This window comes from Ischnura elegans, chromosome 10 (genome assembly GCF_921293095.1).
Source record: "Ischnura elegans chromosome 10, ioIscEleg1.1, whole genome shotgun sequence".
Lineage (NCBI taxonomy): Eukaryota > Metazoa > Arthropoda > Insecta > Odonata > Coenagrionidae > Ischnura > Ischnura elegans.
In genome coordinates this window covers 50,166,918-50,184,833 of record NC_060255.1, presented here as the reverse complement: position 1 = coordinate 50,184,833, position 17,916 = coordinate 50,166,918, and the positions used below count along the sequence as shown (strand labels likewise).

At 40.3% G+C, this 17,916-nt stretch overlaps 1 protein-coding gene and 1 non-coding gene across 4 annotated transcripts in view; one reads left to right on the top strand and one right to left on the bottom strand.

The window, feature by feature from the left end:
• Positions 1-17,916, bottom strand: part of LOC124167053 (protein groucho-like) — a 464,536-nt gene that overhangs the window by 348,192 nt on the left and 98,428 nt on the right. The window lies entirely within an intron of this gene.
• Trnal-cag lies at positions 7,400-7,483 on the top strand. Its single transcript has one exon. It is a non-coding gene; the product is annotated as a tRNA-Leu (tRNA).

Sequence of the window (17,916 nt, the reverse complement as noted above, 5' to 3'; positions counted from 1 at the left end):
TACGTAGGTGTGAAAAGATTAGCTGATAGGAGAACTGAGTGGAGAGCTGCGTCAAACCAATCCTAGGATTGTTGACCAGTGATGATGATTCAATCCACAATACGGCATACAGCTTTTCCTTAAAAAAATTTATTCTCTTCCTTCCACGGCCTCGTTTAACAAACAACCCACCTTCCAATACCGTTTCCAACAATCCTTCTCGGCTAAATACTCCCATCATCCATAATTTCTGTCTCCTCCGCATCTCATCTAGAAGCTGTCTCTCCTCACACACCATGTCCAGCACTTCGTCCTTCCTCCTCATCTCCGTCCACTTCACCTTCTCGAGATGTGTATGTTAAGAAGAATGGAGAAGGTAAGGAGGAGGAACGACGAAGTGAAGGACATGGTGGATGAGGAGAGGCAACTTCTAGATGAGATACAGAGGAGACAGAAGAAATAGATGTAACAAGTACTGAGCGAGGAGGGAATGTTGAAAACAGTGTTACAGGGTAGAGTGTTGGGTGAACGAGGGACAGGAAGGAAGAGAAAAAGATTTTTCGATAGAATTAAAGGAGTAAGCCTCACTGAGAATTGAAGAGAGAGTACATAAAAGAAGGGGAGGCTGCCGACTTCTTCATAAGCACTGTATGGAAGCCTACCTTAAGCGATAGTTGATTTAATAATAACAAAGTCCATGATGTGCAACCACGGACCCCTACATCAGCAGACAGGCGCACCAGCCACTAGGCCACGCTCTGGGTACTACCACGTTCCTCATTGCCTATCAGATAGCTAGTTTTAAAAAAAACTGTCCATTTAATCGTGACCGAGAGAGTCGATTAACCAGGACGAGAAAGATAGTCCCTCTACAACAGTTCCAGAATACGAATTCAGCGACACGGGCGTGGGATGCAGAGAGCGAGCCAACGACCGCCAATCTGGAAAACTGGCAACCGCGTTTGGAGTAATTAGCACCCACTCGTCGGGACAAATGCAAAACAGTTGCGCCCGAAAATTATAACGCGATCCCACGGTCAAGTGAGACGACCATACAAGCTAAACGCCCAGCTGGCACGCCGGCCGCAGCGACCGCAGCGCGAACTCGCGGGAGGGAGGAGAAGCGAGCAAACGACCGATGACGGGAATTCTCTCACAATGCGATCACCTGATCCGCTGGTTAGACGAGCGTAGAGTACCACACGACGGAAACGCTTACGATCATATACTAGGGGAGCAAAAAAAATGGCTGGTAAAGAGTCCGACCTGTAGTATAGGTTTACGGAGTGCGAAAACATGGACACTTATGAAGGAGATGAAGAAAGGACTGGAGGCCATCGAGATGAGGGTATAGAGAAGAATGGATATGGTGAAGTGGAAGGAGAGAAGGAGGAGGGACGAAGTGCTGGACATGGTGGGTGCGGAGAGAGGTCTAGAGAGGATGAGATACGTAGGAGACAGAAGTAAAGGATTGAGCGAGTACTGAGAGAGGAGGGGACGTTGAAAACAGCATTAGAGGGTAAAATTTTGGGTTGACGAGGGAGAGAAAGAAGGAGAATAGGATTCTCAGATCGATTGAAAGAGAGTAGGCTTTATTGTGAAGTTAAGATGGAAATCTATGAAGAGAGGGAGGACTGCCAGGATACTCCTTAAATACTCCATGGGAATCCACCTCAATCGATAAAATACTTAATGACAATAATATTACCACCTCCAGCCTTTTGTCATGTGCTCGGCAAACATTCATTTCTCCTCGGATTTTAACTAAGCTACAAGTAGAATTACAAGGAGACGTGCATTTACGTGATAGGAGTGATGTCTCACCCAGCAATAATGTATGTTGCATCTTTTATGCAGCTCTAAGATAATATATAGGCCCAGATCAACATGCATCACAAACTATAAAGGAAAAGCAGCTATTTTTATATATTATTCAGTAATACTAAATAGAAAAATAGAATTAGCAGCTACACTATCAAACGAAAGACAAAATTTTCACATCACGAATTCTGTAGTTACCAGCCGTCGATCTGGGTAGAAATATCTTTTGAATCTCTACGAATATTTGAAATGTATCTATTAACTTAACTTTACGCTCAGCGCCCAATCTACTCTTTAAACGAACTCAGCCAGATCCGCTCTGTGTCACCAAAGCGTAATGATGGCACGATGTCAAACAATTTAAGCAGTGTACAAAACTATACGACAGAGAGCATTAAAATGATGCGTGCACAAAATATCGAAAAAAATCTAAGGTACCCATTTTTCGCAGCCAAAAATCAAATTAAAATATTTAAAATGCAAACAACATCATTGAAACCACATGCAACTTGAACGACTAAATATCTATATTCCAGCCCGCACGACTCGCAATACAGAAAATTAAGACCAGCCCAAATTCCGACTATCAATTTCGCAAAGATCCCTTTAATCATTAATCAGATAAATCTGACTTTCATTCAAAGGGACAATCTAGGGTTTTGCAATCTTTTTCACTATAGAAAATAGCAAATGCAAGTTACAGTTTACTGAAGGTAGAAATTAATAAATTTTGCAGGTGTTCCTCCCGAAAGAAAGTTTGACTTTTTGTCTTTCTCGGACATCTTGGTAACCTAAGAGGAAATAAGAGACAAAAAAATGATGCCAGCCCTTTAAAAGGAAAATGGACAAAGACAGGGAGAGCAAAAGAAACGACAGATATCTCCCGAAAGGATTCGTGGACTGCCGATAAAAAGGAGAAGCCAATCAAGAGGCGAGGGGAGGAAAGACCAGGCGCGCACATTTCATGGGACCGAATTGGAAATGGATTTTACGCGCGCTTGGGAGCAGGGCGGCATGACGGCGTAGGAGGTGGCGTATTGCTAGGAAACTGGAGAGAGAAGGGTGATACGGAAGAGAAAGAGGGGTGTGGGGTGGGAAAAGGCATTCGGAAGGGGGAAGTGTGTGAGCGAGGGAAAAGGGGATGAGGGAGAAAAAGGGGTATGGGGGACCAGAAGATTGCTGGCCGCAATTGATGAGAACTGGAAAAGGGATGGAGGGGATCGTAGTGGGTAGGGGATGAGTCACCCGGAATAGCCTAGGCGCTGGGAGGGGAAGAGAGCGTCCTGGCCGGAGGGGAGGAAGAGGCGCCCTGGGCGGTTGCCGCGCGACCACTTCTCCCCAGTCCACTAAGCTACACTTCACGAGCTTGTGCGGTCGTATAGCCGAGCGCTCTCCAAACTCTCGCGCGCGGCTACCGCCCAGCCCGCAGAGAAGCGGAACGAAAATCGAAGAGGGTGGGGGGATATTTATGGCTTCTCGTCCTCGCTGGCATAACTACACACACACACGTACACACGACTTATCGTTCTCGGGGAATGCCACGCTCATATACGCGGGTGGCAATTTACGTTCAACAAATACATTCAGTGCAAAGTTAGGTGAGTTTTGATGCAAGAGAGAGGTGATCATATGAATAAGCTTTACTAGCTAATAACGAAGAATTAGTTGCTTCATTTTTGGTGCAACTAGTATAAATGGTGTTATTACGGATTTAGCTAACGTCAGTCTTTTCCATAACGGCTCATATCAATACATTAATGATGTCCACCTCTTACTCAAAGGAACTTCTTCAATGAGTTGACCATAAAATGTGAGAAAAATTCAACTTCGATCACACTTCCATGCAAATATCTGACGGGCGATTGAAAACTTACCCTCACTTTTGCCGGGACTAATCGAGTGAGAAACTATTTCTTTCCGAATAAATTCGACTAATTTCCAATAACAGCTAACCTTGAATAGTTAAGAGGAAATGAAAATATCTCATTAATATAACTATATGGTATAAATATAAAAAAGAGTTAGCAAAACAAATATCTCATAAAATGCTTAGCATTGGCCTCTCGATCAACAAAATTAATAGCGGCACACGCTTGAACAACTGATTCCATGTTTGTCTTATTCCATTTTTGTTTTTATATATAATTTTTATCTTCATCATCATCACTGGTCAACAATCCTAGGATTAGTTTGACGCAGCTCCCCACTCAGTACTATCAGCAAATCTTTTCACACCTACGTATTTCTTCTCTTTCACATCCTTCTTTACTTGTCCCATATATTTTGTTCGAGGCCTTCCTTTTCCGTTCTTGCCTTCCACTTGTCCCTCGGCGATTGTCTTCATCAGGCCATCATGAATATCTTGTCATTTTTGAAATATTTTTGACCATTCTTTTTTCGCGGAAACTCTTTGTATGAAAAACTTTACATGGATAGATCTATTTTCGTTGTTCGCTGCTTCGAATTTTACATTTATATAAAAAAGTATTACTAGAGACAATAGCCTTGAGATTCCTGGAGATATGCATGCTTGGACTTAGAGAAACGCTGAAGTTTTATATCTATTAATACATCTTTGATGACCACGAAGGGCACATGCGACGCACATGTTGCAATCTGCATGCTGGAGATTAATCACCCCCTGCCAAGCACCATAGAGGTGACTTGCAGGGTATTGCATACATGTAGATACCGACCCCAAGCGCGACACAATGCCCCCTTCATAACACACATTCCCCAACCTTCTCAGTTTCCATTACCAAAGCTTTTACCCCAGTTCCCAGAAATCCAGTACGGTATGCAGAGTTCTGAACTCAACTGACAATGAGATCTTTCTCACACGCTTCTTCAATGCTTTCCTCTACGGCAAATATTCCCCATCCACCATCACAATGAACATGATTACATTCCCAAGAGTGATGGAACGAAAGTTTTGCGCTTTCAAAAAATACTATTTCTGCGAAAACAACAATTTGTTTGGGTCATACACTGCACAGATATTGAGCGCTTGCATGCAATCAGATCTGGCTTCATAATTTTAGCAATAAGCTGTCCCACCAATTCCAGCAGATAAAATGGGAGCCTAGAAACATAAATTAAGTTTTTTCGCTAAAATTTATTATTGTAAGGTACCAGAATTTGAGCGAAGTAATAAATCAATTGATCTATCGTTAGCAATAAAATAAACTGGTAATGAAAGGATTTTTTTCTGTTTCCTAAAAATCGTGAAGAACATACATTTGATTTGATAAGTTTTTTACCCAGCTTTATCGGAAAAATGTTTTAGTATATTAGTACCTAGAGATGACATCGCTATGTGACGAAACCACGGGCGTGATGTGTCACTAAAATCATAGAGCAGAACGGATATAAATTGCTAGAAAAATCACGCGCAATGATCCCTGCCTCTATTCAATTTTATCAACGAATAAGTATCGAAAACATTTAATTGACCTTGATACTAGCACCTTTATCAGATTTATGTGGCACCCAGTCAATTATCTCTGATACATGCAACCTCACAATTTAAATGAGAGGTGATACTGCTATCCTTCTAAAAATCCCCATAGTCCGAATGGGCGCCTGAGGAAAAAAGCTCCCACCTGCAAAGGCGCCGGGTGAAATAATAGTGACGCGGATGTATAGAAGCTCGCGGAACTGTCGGACCGGGGGAAAAAATGAAGTTGCGGCTTGCAAGCGTGAGCGGATGAAGGGGTAGCAAGGGGTAAGCAGGGCCGGCAGCTCTTTGGGTCGAGATGCGAGGGAGAGGACGACGGGAAAAGTCCATGTACCTTCTTTTTCCTCTTACGTTTCACAGTGTGGCCAAACTCATAAAAAATCACTGTAGTGAGAAAAATACATTTTCTAGTTCCATTCTTTCACATAGGCTCGCTAGGGTAATAATTGAACGGAAAAAGCATTTGAATGGCGTGTAGGTGCCTAGCTTTTATTTAATTGTAGAAATGAAAGGAAGGTTGAAAACATTAGGGTACCATTCTGATAGGCTTTTAAACTGTTGCAATTCTTCCACTTGATAAATTGGAATTTAGAGAATGCATTTTCTTTTATGATCTTAGGTTTCCCCGGCGTATCAGGTGCAGAAAAGTTTCTCGGGTTTTCCACCGGTTGATGTTTCGTTGTTTGATGTTGCTGAAGCAGCGAGTTGCTGATCAACCTCAGGGATTTTTCCGAATGAAATCGGAATATTCCCTGAGGATAACCAGCAAGTCGCGGTTCGAAAACGTCGGGAGACATGGAAAACATCAACCGGTGGAAAACCCGAGAAACTTTTCACCACATGTATTTTCTTAGTTGACGTGCCATTAGATATTGTTAACATGGCTGAAACGGGTAAACTTTTCCCAATTGTAGAAATTAATTAGTCATTTCATGAGCTGTGGCGAAAATTATGCCGACGTCGAAGTGATAGGACGAAGAATACAAAAAAATAAAACAGGTACATAGATTCGAGTAAGGAGAGTTCGAGCTCAAACAGGATCAAATATTCACTCTTCTCGATATCGCTAGACAAATGAATTCACCGCGATATTAAAAAAATGATCGTTTGTTTCATATTTAAATTAGTTAATCGATTTCTTCCCAATACTACCGAAAAGTTTCACAATATTACAAACATTTTTTTATGTATGAACGTATGTATGCAGCTATTCCTCAGTTTATATTGCATATACACGGGAATAAATACTGTGGTAGATGAATGATGCATGCTGGCTTAGAGATGACCCTTCCCACATACATTCAGCCCCTGCACAAACATCCAAGGGATTGGTCATTGAGTATGATATAGATGTAGACGAGGACTGGAATTTTCTTCATAGCACAAGGCATTTCATAACCCTATCTCCCAAAATCTACCTCTGGATAATTTCATAAACAATGTTGAGGAAACATTAACAATAAGTAAAAATAAATAATTCAGGAGTTGATTAAATAGTAAAGGACAATATCACCACGGGTGAGAATACGATTCTGAACTTCAACCTTCACAGTAAAGTATATTTTTTAATTCCAAAAAAGTTTGACGATAAAAATTCGTACAGAAATTACGAAGGCTGATATTCTACTAACGTTGCATAACGCAGTTACTATGCATCGGCGAGTATTCATAGAGATTATTATAAAGAAAATAACTGGTATAAACCAGTGCAATTATGTAATGAGTAAAGACAACAACAGTCGTCAAATCCAGGGGAAAATGTTCCATAACCGACGGATACCCACTAACCATCTCCGATCGTAACGTTGCAAGGATTGCCTTCTTACCTCACAAATTCAAGGAAATCATCGTATCGGCTCGTATCGTCCTGCATTGCCGCTTAAAAAAGTACTTGTCACCAATTTGCCTAAATGAAACTACGAAATCAGGACCAAGTACATAATTCGTGAGATGACTTCGATTGATAAACTGGAAGATTAATTTTAAAAATTAGTCCAGGACCAGCTTGGATCCAGTAATAAACTATTTCGTGTTACGTAGTAACCAGTCCCCTGAAGCGCATCCTAGACTCACAAAAATAGGTTTGACGACGAAGTCCACCGCTGCAAACTTCTACCGCTTAGCGAGCCCCACCTATCACAAGTCAGGATGGCCGAGCGGTCCAAGGCGCTGCGTTCAGGTCGCAGTCCGGTTCTCCGGGCGTGGGTTCGAATCCCACTTCTGACAGAATTTTTTTCCGACCGTAATAATTTTTGACTGCTATTATTTACGAGAGAATATTGTTAGCTATTCGCAAAACCTATTTGTCCCATTTTCTGTATAGTTACACTACATTATTCAACAAACGGTTCTAAAACGTGTGGACGAAATTCTACGATTCATATTTTCGGTAATGCCTTACCATCGCAAAAGCGTATCCTACCAAATGGTATTCAAAGCTATTAATTTTTCACCTTTAATTCATCAATCATTTCAATTGAACATCTTCCACCAAGTCACTCTTACAATTATATATCTACTAACGTTTTTTTTCTGAAAAGGCATGAGATTTAGTAGATATAAAATTTAATGTAATTTTAATAGAAATCTGCTGAGGTATTTGTTGAACAATTGGAAAAAATCCGCGGTAATACTCACACAATACTCAAATAAAAAGCTGCCAGTTTCAGTATCAAGAACCAAAGTGTCACTTACCTAGAAAGAAAAGAGAAGGGTTTTTATAAGAAAACATTGCAAGCAACATTTATAAATATTATAATCAATTTTTTTCCAGAACACAAATGTTGAGTGAACCAGTCTTTAATATCACGGTAAACAACAAAACTGGAATTATTATGTCCAATTATTATGTCTAAGGAAATTTCCAATACTATTTCTACGCGGATGTAGAATTGAAATCACAATGACCGCAAATATAAAGAAAAGCCCTTGAAAATATCCTAAATTCTAGGATTTTAAAAAATTGCGATGCTTAGATATCCAAATAATACCCTAACAAAGGGCGAGATACACTAATTGAATCCTTCCAAATATACTAATCAGCAGATTTTTTGGGAGAAATTGAGAGGAAATGAAATTTCCATGGATTTAATAGTTGCGTGCATGAAGATGATTAAATAAGTTTTACTTAGGCTCTCGATCGCATTCATATTCAATCAAGAGATTCAGGTAAACCAATAAGCATGAAAAGTCAGTTTTTCACTTCGATCATACAGCAAATTGGAGAAAAAATATATAACATATTCTTCAACTAAAATAGAACCTTGTCTAACCAATTCAGGGAAATTCGTGAGCCCACAGAAAGTAGCAAATATAAGCGGTGCGAAAGTTGAAATGCAATGAATCAACTGGAAAATCACTTTATTCAGCGCGGTAAGAAAATGTTATTGAATATATTCTTAACCGCCAATCCCATTCGTCACTGCCTGACATATAATCTTCCACACATCGTCATACTTAATTCTAGGCAATTCAATATTATTCGGCAATGTTAAACTCATGAGCTTTCGCAATTTTACAACCAATTTATAGTTTACCAACACATGAAATGGCGAAACGGTATATCAAAACATTATCTGGTGGCTAAATATCAAGTAGATGGAACACTATGATTTTATGAAGCATTAACGACTCATCGACCATAAAACATAAAGAAACTATCCTCCTTAATGCACAATTTAAAAACTAAGAATTCCCTCTCTAAATATAAGTCACAAGAGAAATTTCTCACCTAATCATATGGTTTGAAAAATATTAACGAGTAACAGTAAAATAACAACCTTTTCAGGTAGCATAACATTTTTCAGACATGAATCTGTGCTGATTTAATCCAGCCGAGTACAAGTACAAGTATAAGTGGTATAAGTAACTGTCTATATCCAGGAAATAATGGAATACCACATAGTTAACCAAGAGTTAGTGAATTTTGTTCGAGTACAAACTATCACATAATCAATTACACACATATATTATTTATTAGGTTGCCCGAATTTCTTGGACTGTTTAAGAATTTTATTTTTTGTACTCAATATTTATCAATCTAAATCTTTTAATACATCAGAAATATCAGACTTTTGCTATTCCACCCTGGCGTTTACTATTCCAACAACGCTGAGCTATTGGAACTTCGACTGCTTCGTTTACTCTTCGAGACAACCAAACAATGCGGATAGGCACTCGAATCTACCAACAATTTTGGTAACGCTCTTTCATGGGTCTAATGTCGGTAAGTACGAAGTGTTTCTACGGAGTGCTTAGTCACCATTTCAATTCCAGTCGCCCATCGATAAGGTAACAATCAAGCTTACATCACCAGCTTTGCAATCGGTATCAAAAATGAATTCTAGTAAAGTGGGACTAGCCACATTGATGACTTAACGGAGTCACCCGCAATCAACGTATGTGCGAAATTCTACAAGGAAAAAATTAGGATTCGAAATTCGAGGCGTCAAAAACCTATGGAAAATTGTGGGCTCTACCGGACAAGATCAAAACCAATACCATTCTATTTACATAAAGCAATCCTTTTGCTTTCCTATTTCCATTTCATTCCTATATTGTGCGCACGCGTAGAAAGTAACAAAGGATAGAAATGCAGAGGTAAAAGGAGGTACCAGTGGGTACCAGTAGATAGAAATTAAATACGTCCCTATTATTTCACACAACTACCGAGACATGGACATATTATGGGATTGCGGGCATTATAACATAGGCAAAGATGCCCCCACCTGAAGGTAATCAGCAAATACCCAGCTTCAACTTCCCTGGGTCAATTTTCGCCGGGGAATGGTGAAAAGGAAAATGTGTGTTTGCAGCGCGATTTTGCAGTGTTAAGGGAACGGGAGCAGGGGTCGCTCTTTTAAAGGAAGAAGGGGTTAGGAGGGGTTCGGAAGTCTGGTTGAGACGATAGAGTAAAAAAAGGGAGGGATTAAAGGGTATCAGCTAGGATCCTTTGTCGTCGGTAGGCCGTGGGGGAGGAGGTAGAGTTTGGAAGGGCTTGAGAATAAGGGATGGGACCAAAGAGTCGTGGGAAGGGGTTGCAGCTGAGAATGGGACAACCTTATTATCATATGACGTTAGAATACGGGGTTGTTGGCGTAGAGGGTCGAGCGTTAGGCGATTTATGTAAGTGTGATTGGTTCAAACCCCCTATGGATCCTAAACCTCGAGTCGCAAAATGCTTAATAAACGGATTTTTCAGTCATTTGTAAATAGGCAAAACCCTGTACCTTCCCAGTTTTTCAAACCAGAAAAGTAATTAATTTTATGGATACCTCTGGAATATCTCGTATGGGATTACGTTTTGAGGCTTCCATAGCTCTGGATTGCAGTTCTGTCGATGATTTTCGGGTTCGCTGCGTCTAATTTGTTTTCAAGATGACGTTTCGTGATCTGTGCTGGCCACATCTTCAGATCAGGTCTGAGTGAACAGAGTTCTGTGTTTGAGCTCACACCTGATATGAAGAGGTTGCCAGCATAGGCCACGAAACGTCATCCTGAAAATAACTTCGGCGCAGCTAACCATGGAGAGAAATGCATCTCATACGGGGTTTGAAAAAACTAGCTGGTATGGTCATCCATGGGGGAAAACTTGGATGGAATAGCTCCCACTAAAGTGCCTGTTCATTTATGATACAACCACCCAAGCATAACAAGCCAATTTTGAAACTAGAGTATCAGGGAGATAGTGTTATAACTATTTCACTGAGGAGCCATTTTTGCATTGTTAAATCCCTAAAAAACTTAGCTATCCATGTGGACGCATCACCCTCGTTCGGCCCGTATTTTTTTCAAGAGGAATAAAAATTCAAGGGGGATTCCCATAGTAAAATAAATACAAACTAAAAATAACCAGAAACTCAATCAAAAAGGGGTACTGAGGAAACTTGGTATATTTCATACTTGGGAAAGAGGATAGCCAGAGTGTCAGAGAAAACCTCACTGTGTTGCTAAGTCTGACGGAACCTATAAATAGAGATATCTTGTTGAACGTATCGGTACAAGAATTATTTTCCCCAGAACAATAAAATAAAATAAAAACCGAAATAAATTCTAGATGGGATTAAATAAATTCTTACGGCTGGTGTCTGAACACCACCTGAATTTGTTACCAAAAACACCTAACATCTTCTCAATGACTATGTGGTGGTCTTAATACGGCCAATGAAGCGGCTTGTGGGGTAGTGTGAGAATAGGGTGGTTTTCTATTATTTTTTATTGCCTAAATCGAAAGATTATTACTCCTAGAGTCCGTATTTCACGCTTTTAGGTTTTGTAATGACGATATCTATTTTTCGCGATTAAATGAAAAGTGAAAAATTTCAGGCGCGCCAAAACGCGACGGCTAAGTATGAATGCTGGGAAAAGCCCGTGTGACGTCGTTCTGGTTCCCGCTGTTGCCGTGTGAGCTGACCTTGGGGCGAGGTTTTGAGCGCTGATACGATGCAGGCTGCTAGCAGGTAGCAGAGTACCCTGCTAGCAGATAGCGCTTGGCTTAAATAAGGATTACTAATACCCTATCAAACGAAGAAAAATTTCCGACCTTAGGCAGTTTTAATAGGTGATTATTAAGACATGTTTCCCTGAGCTCTGTGCTTCATGCATGCATTGGTAATCTCAGACGATGTAAAACTCCTATCTACTCGTATAGAAACTAGGTCGCTGTGCCGTCACGTAGAGTGGAATCGCATGGGCGTCAATCTGGCCTTTTTCAAATGAGGTTAAAATTGGCCACTTCCATTCGTCTAAACTGGGATTTCTAAAACCAAATAATTTGTATATTATGAATACACTAATGGTGGGCAACGAATCGCAATCAATGCCTTTCGTTTTCTTTGATGAAGGAAACTACCCTATAAAGAAGCATTAAGTGGGAAGAAGGAGACATAATCAATGCCGAACCAAGATTTACCCCACCTCGACCTCAACCCCCTCCCCAATTCCTCTTCCGTCAACTCGTTGGCACATACCAGGAGATTCTGGCAACGGGCAAAGCCCTCTTCCCGAAGTTGGATGATGTTGGATTGCGAGTGAAAAATCGTATTCGTAAAGAACCAGTTCCAACGGATTTATCATTATGAGTAAGCGCGGTCCGGGAAGGGCAAGGGCCACCGCTGCCAAATGCAAAGCAGGACGTAAGGATATCCCAAGAAAGGTCAACCCATGAGCTCATTCCAGGCCATTTTTTATTTTAAATCACTTATTTATCTGAGTGAACACCTCTGCGATTTGGAAACCGCCTTTCCGACGTCTTACAAAGATTCAAAGTGACTGGTTGCTTGAGAACTATTCACAAGTTCTTTCCACGATGCTGAGAAGTTGTTGTTCGTTATTCATTAGGTCCATCCCATATTTTATATAGCTTATATTATACTTACATGAAGACAGAAGATAAACAAATAGTGAAATTTCTGCAAAGGTTTCCGCGGCGATGTTCATGAGTGCAGTTTTACAGGTAGTACTCCAGCTGCGTTCGTGTGTTACGAGTGCTGCATCACTAACGCGTGGAAGAGAGTTCTAGCCAATCATCGCTCAGCGGAACGACGGAAAGCACTAGTGAAATAACGAAATTCTCACTTTCGACATGAAGACGAAAGCAGGATGGCTTTCGAAACTGTCGTCACTGGTAACAGGCGAACGGCAGGAGAACCGAAAAACTGCACTCATGATTTTCATATGCAGTAGCATTAACACCTTGACAACCACACACCATTTAAACATAAAACAACAAGAGAATCGCAAGGGTGAATAAATTTTTTTAGAGTTCCCAAGACGAAATGAGGATTAGGAACCATGGATATACATGAATGCCTCGGACACCATTGAGACATCAAATGAATGTATTGGCCTTTAAACTGCCAGGAATCTGCCTTGAAACGAGAATGAAATGCCTTGAGCTATCTCACAAGCACATTCAGAAAGGTTCTTAAAGATCGTAACACCTCCGTCATAAAAAAAATGAAATGCAGAAAACGCTAAAAAAAAACACCGGGCGTAAGGAATTTTAATTCCATAAGCAACATCATAACGTTACATTAAGAACTATTTTTCAAATTTCCCACAGCCCTGTTTCACACGGGGGGGGGGGGCTGTTTCGTACCTCCCCCCCCTCATTTTAGAACCTTCTTCTACTATAAGGTGCGTCCATAACCTCAAAATAGGCCTCAAATCTTTTGAAATAAGTTACATGTAACCTGGAAAGAGACAAATTTTGAAAATATCAAGAAATCTGAATGAAAAAAATTAGGTGTGCTGAAATATCCGGTTGAAAAGTGTGTCCCGGGACTATTAGCTACATATTTTCAATTGCAATTTAACTCACTACAAAATGAAGTTGCAAGAATTTATACTCTATTTAAGAATAATTTAAACAAAAGCTTCACAAATATAATTTCTCAATTTTCAAAAAAAACTACCGTATCCATTCTTTGCTACCTTAAGTCATAGAATTTTGCGTGTTTCCTGGTTTGATTCGGAGATGAATTGATATCCATCAAATATAAGTTTTAAAAATATTTAAATTGTGTTTTCATATTAAGTACTTATGTTAAACGTCGTTGCAAATATAAAACCGCGGTTTCCCCGCGTCAATCGTATTTATCGCCAGAGGCCTTGTCAAGGCTAGTGATTAATAAGATAATAGGATTAATCCTGACGACGTTTCCGGAGTGGAAGAAAAAACGTCGCGTGGGTCGGTCTTAAAATTGGCGTAGGAAAACACATATAATTTTGTGCTATACATAAGGACACTACCCGTGAAAGTTATATTACTCATTTTGTTCGTAATCGTTCTCGCTAGGACACAAAAGGTACTCCACTCTCATTGTCAGACAAGAAATAGCTGTTGATAAAATAAGTCGGTATATGGAATGAAATAATTTTAAGTTTAGGCCAAAAAATTATCTTCTCCACCACGTCACTCTCCTAAATTAAAAATGTAAAATCAAAAACGTTCCCGCCCACTTTTCATGAGCTAGTGACGTCAAAAGAGTTATGGTTCATTTACTCAATCAAAGGAATCCTTTCAGCGAGGATTGGAATCGCTCACGAGAAAAGTGAACACCAGCAAACCACATGAGACCTATAAACGAGGCCGATGAATCGGTTACACGCTCTGCATAAGTTTGTGACGTCATAAGCTTTCCTGGCGATAGGATGGATGCCGCCATTTTACACCGTTAGTAGTTTAATAAGAAGGTGACTGATTAAAAAAAGAAAATAATCCTGATCTCCTCATTTTTCAAACTATACAACAGTCCAATATAAAAGTAAACTGAAGAACTAGCCATTTCCCCCGAGCAAGTTCGCAAGCAAATCGTGACATAACACTGGTCCTACATTCGTTCCACCAATTCGAAACGGATGACTTGGGAATTTTTGATCCCTAATAGAGAGGAAGAGAGGGAAAAGGGAGGGGAGGAGGGATGAGGTGTGCCTTTATACATATATATACGTGGGCGGGGTGAAGTGGAGAAGAGGATAGGGGAAGTTGAGGGTGAGGTAGGAGGAGGGATGGTAAGAGAGAGAGGAGGAGGGTCATCGACCGTTTGGTGCGTGATCCAACCCTCCCCCTTTCCTACCCAAAAACCCCCTTAAACTCCCCCGCCTCCCCGACAGAATGCAACTCGACAGCGTGGGAGGGGAGGGGGGAAAATAGGGGTAAAGGGTAAAGGAGGGGTGGGGTGCAGAAACAATGAGAAAGACCGCGCGAGAGTAGTCTGAAACCTTTCTAACGATGGATTTCCCCAAGTGCGCGCCCAAATGGAAGGAGAGATGCACGAACCCACCCCGCCTCACTCCGTTCCGGATGAATAAAAAAAAAAGAAAAACTGACACGTTCTTCCCGCAAAAACAAGCGAGCTCCACGCTTCGCTTCAGTGGAGGAGGAGAAGGCGGGTTGGAGGTTGATCGCTATCGTGATGCATCGATTGTGAATTAAAACTTACTCGCAATTCTCCACAAATACTTCATATTAACTACATAATTCAGTCTTTTTGGATAATTGCTATTAAATATTCATCTATAATACGTTAGAATTCTACCACATCAAGCCAGAAGCTCTCTATAGATATGCATCGAGTACGCCATTGTTGGTTCTCTTCGAGATTCGCAAATCTACATACATAGTAATATCCTAATATTGGAAAACTGCAGCCCTTAATTTTTTCCTTGGCCAAGCTAGTGCCTTCAGTAACAGTTGCCCTTGGATTTCAATAATGATTTGAGCACTCGAAATTTTCGAGAAAGTCACGAGGTATCTCTCATTCAGGCATTCAATTCGAAATTGGTTTAAATAGGTTAAGGTAGAGCTCACCCAACACTAAACCACAGGCGTTTGAATTTCACACATTCTGGGTAGCACCTCCGCAGGCAATTGGAATACATTTCTCGAATATCAAACGAACTGCACGCATGGAGTTGCCCTTGGATTTCAACAATGATTGGTGCACTCGACATTGGCTAGTGAGTCTAGAGGTATCACTCACTCATTGATTTAATTCGAAAGTTGGTTTGGGTCGGTTAAGGTAGAACTCACCCCGGACTAAGCCGAACTATGAATTTCATACATTAAGGGCACGAGAATCACTTACTTTTTCCTGGTTTTACACTCACATTTCGAGCATTGACCATAGAACTGTTTTGTTTTGGCAAGCCCGAAGGCTTCAATCGGGATATGAATCTAAGACACTTCCATCAGCAACCAAGTCGTCCACCCACTTAGTCCACCAAGCTCCCTTCACGAGCGATAAAGGACGGGGAGTAGAGAACATTTTCCGGGAGATTGGGGAAGGGGTGGTAAAATAGCGATGACGTAGCTGAGAGGAAGGGTGAAGGAGGGAAGGAAGGAAGGGAGACAAGGGTACGACGAGTGGTTAATCGAAGGGTTTCAGTGTTCGCCGGAAGGTGGCGAAGGGTGTTGAGGGAGGGAGATGATGGTGGGGGGGGGGGGGGTGAGGGGAGAAACCAGCTCTCGCGAAATTAAATCCAGTAGACATTCAGGCGTCTTAGATCACGTGAACACAAACTCTTCTTTCCCCTCATCTTTTTACGCTTTCGCCTCAACCTCCACCTGCTTCCCATTAACATCTTTTAGCTTAGAAAAATAAAATTCACACTGTGCGGATTAAAAAGTTAATTAATCGGTAATGACATACCTATTTATTTATTTCCATACCACCGAAAACAGCCCTATACGGCCTTTTACATGGATTCCATACCATTTATTTCTTTTTCTTCCAACTATTTATTGTTTTACTTCAAAAACCTATAGCCGTTTATTTAGTAGCCGTGAGAATGGGTAGCGAGTCGGTACCCGAAACATCGGCGCTCTATTATAATCTTACCCGCGCGGTATCCCGAGAAGATTTTTCGAAAGTTGTTCGCCGGGAAAGTGTTAAATCATATATTCAAAAACCTATTTTGAATTCGATTGCAGAATTAAATAGACTATAAATATCTTTATTACCCAACCCTTTTATAGATCAACCTCCGCGTTGAAATATTGAGTAAGTGAGAGAGCCGATGTACGCTATCAGTATTGCTATTCGTTAAAATAAATTTTTTAAACATAATGAAACAACTTGTCTATTCCCACATTTCTTTATTTCTACCGACCCAGGTTTCGGCACAAAATGCCATTTTCAAGGCGCACCATGGTCAGTGGAGATAAAGATGTTTGGAAATAGACAACTGAATTCATTTCGTTAAATATCAAAGGTTCACACCGAATTATGCCGGAAACTGTGTCTTTTAAATAAAATTATTTTCCAATTCTAGCGCTCCTCCGCAAATTTCATATGGAAAACATTTATCTCTTGCCGCACCATCAACACAACACTTAAGTTGTTTCATTATCATCGATTATGACTCAAAAAATTCCCAGTTCCCCAGCAATATTTCGTTTAAATCGCATTTGGAAAACGTATTTGAAAATCCGCATTTTTACGAAGGTTCTTTCAGCGGTACTTCAGTAAGCATAACTACGTCTCAAAGTGGATCGATACTACAATATATTAAGGGAATAAAGGTTTTAGTGTAACGTGCAAGATCTCTTTCATTCATGATGGATCAGATCCATCACATTTCAGTTGAAATTACCAGTTCCATTCAATACTATGAATTCTGTATTGGCAATAAATTGATATAAAGTCAGTTATTTATAAATCATTATGATATAAATAAAACTTTGGCCCGTCTTCGGACTTAGTTTTGAGTTATTAGACAATGAATACTGTCTTTGGAGTGAAATAACGTTAGTTATGTGAAAATAACGCTACCGTCGACACAAGTACGGACTAATTTTTGTGTTACTAGCAAAATATTGTATTTGGAGCGAGATTACGTTAGTTACGAGAAAAAAGAGCAATTGCTAGGAAAAAGTGCTCAATTACAGTGTGATATTAATTAAATTATCCACATTTTATCTAATCTAATTCATTAATTTTCTGTTTAACCTCGATAGATGTCGTCTACGATGACAAACAATTTTAAAGTAACATATCGCGAAAATTATTTATAATTACCCACTATCCACAATAAAATTAGCGATCAAAGTCATTCTGTGGAATGGGTGACATATCACCATCAATTATATCTCAATGCTTTCTATCACGCTCTAAAAAGTCTACAATTGCAGATCGTCTCTCTAAAGAATAATACCG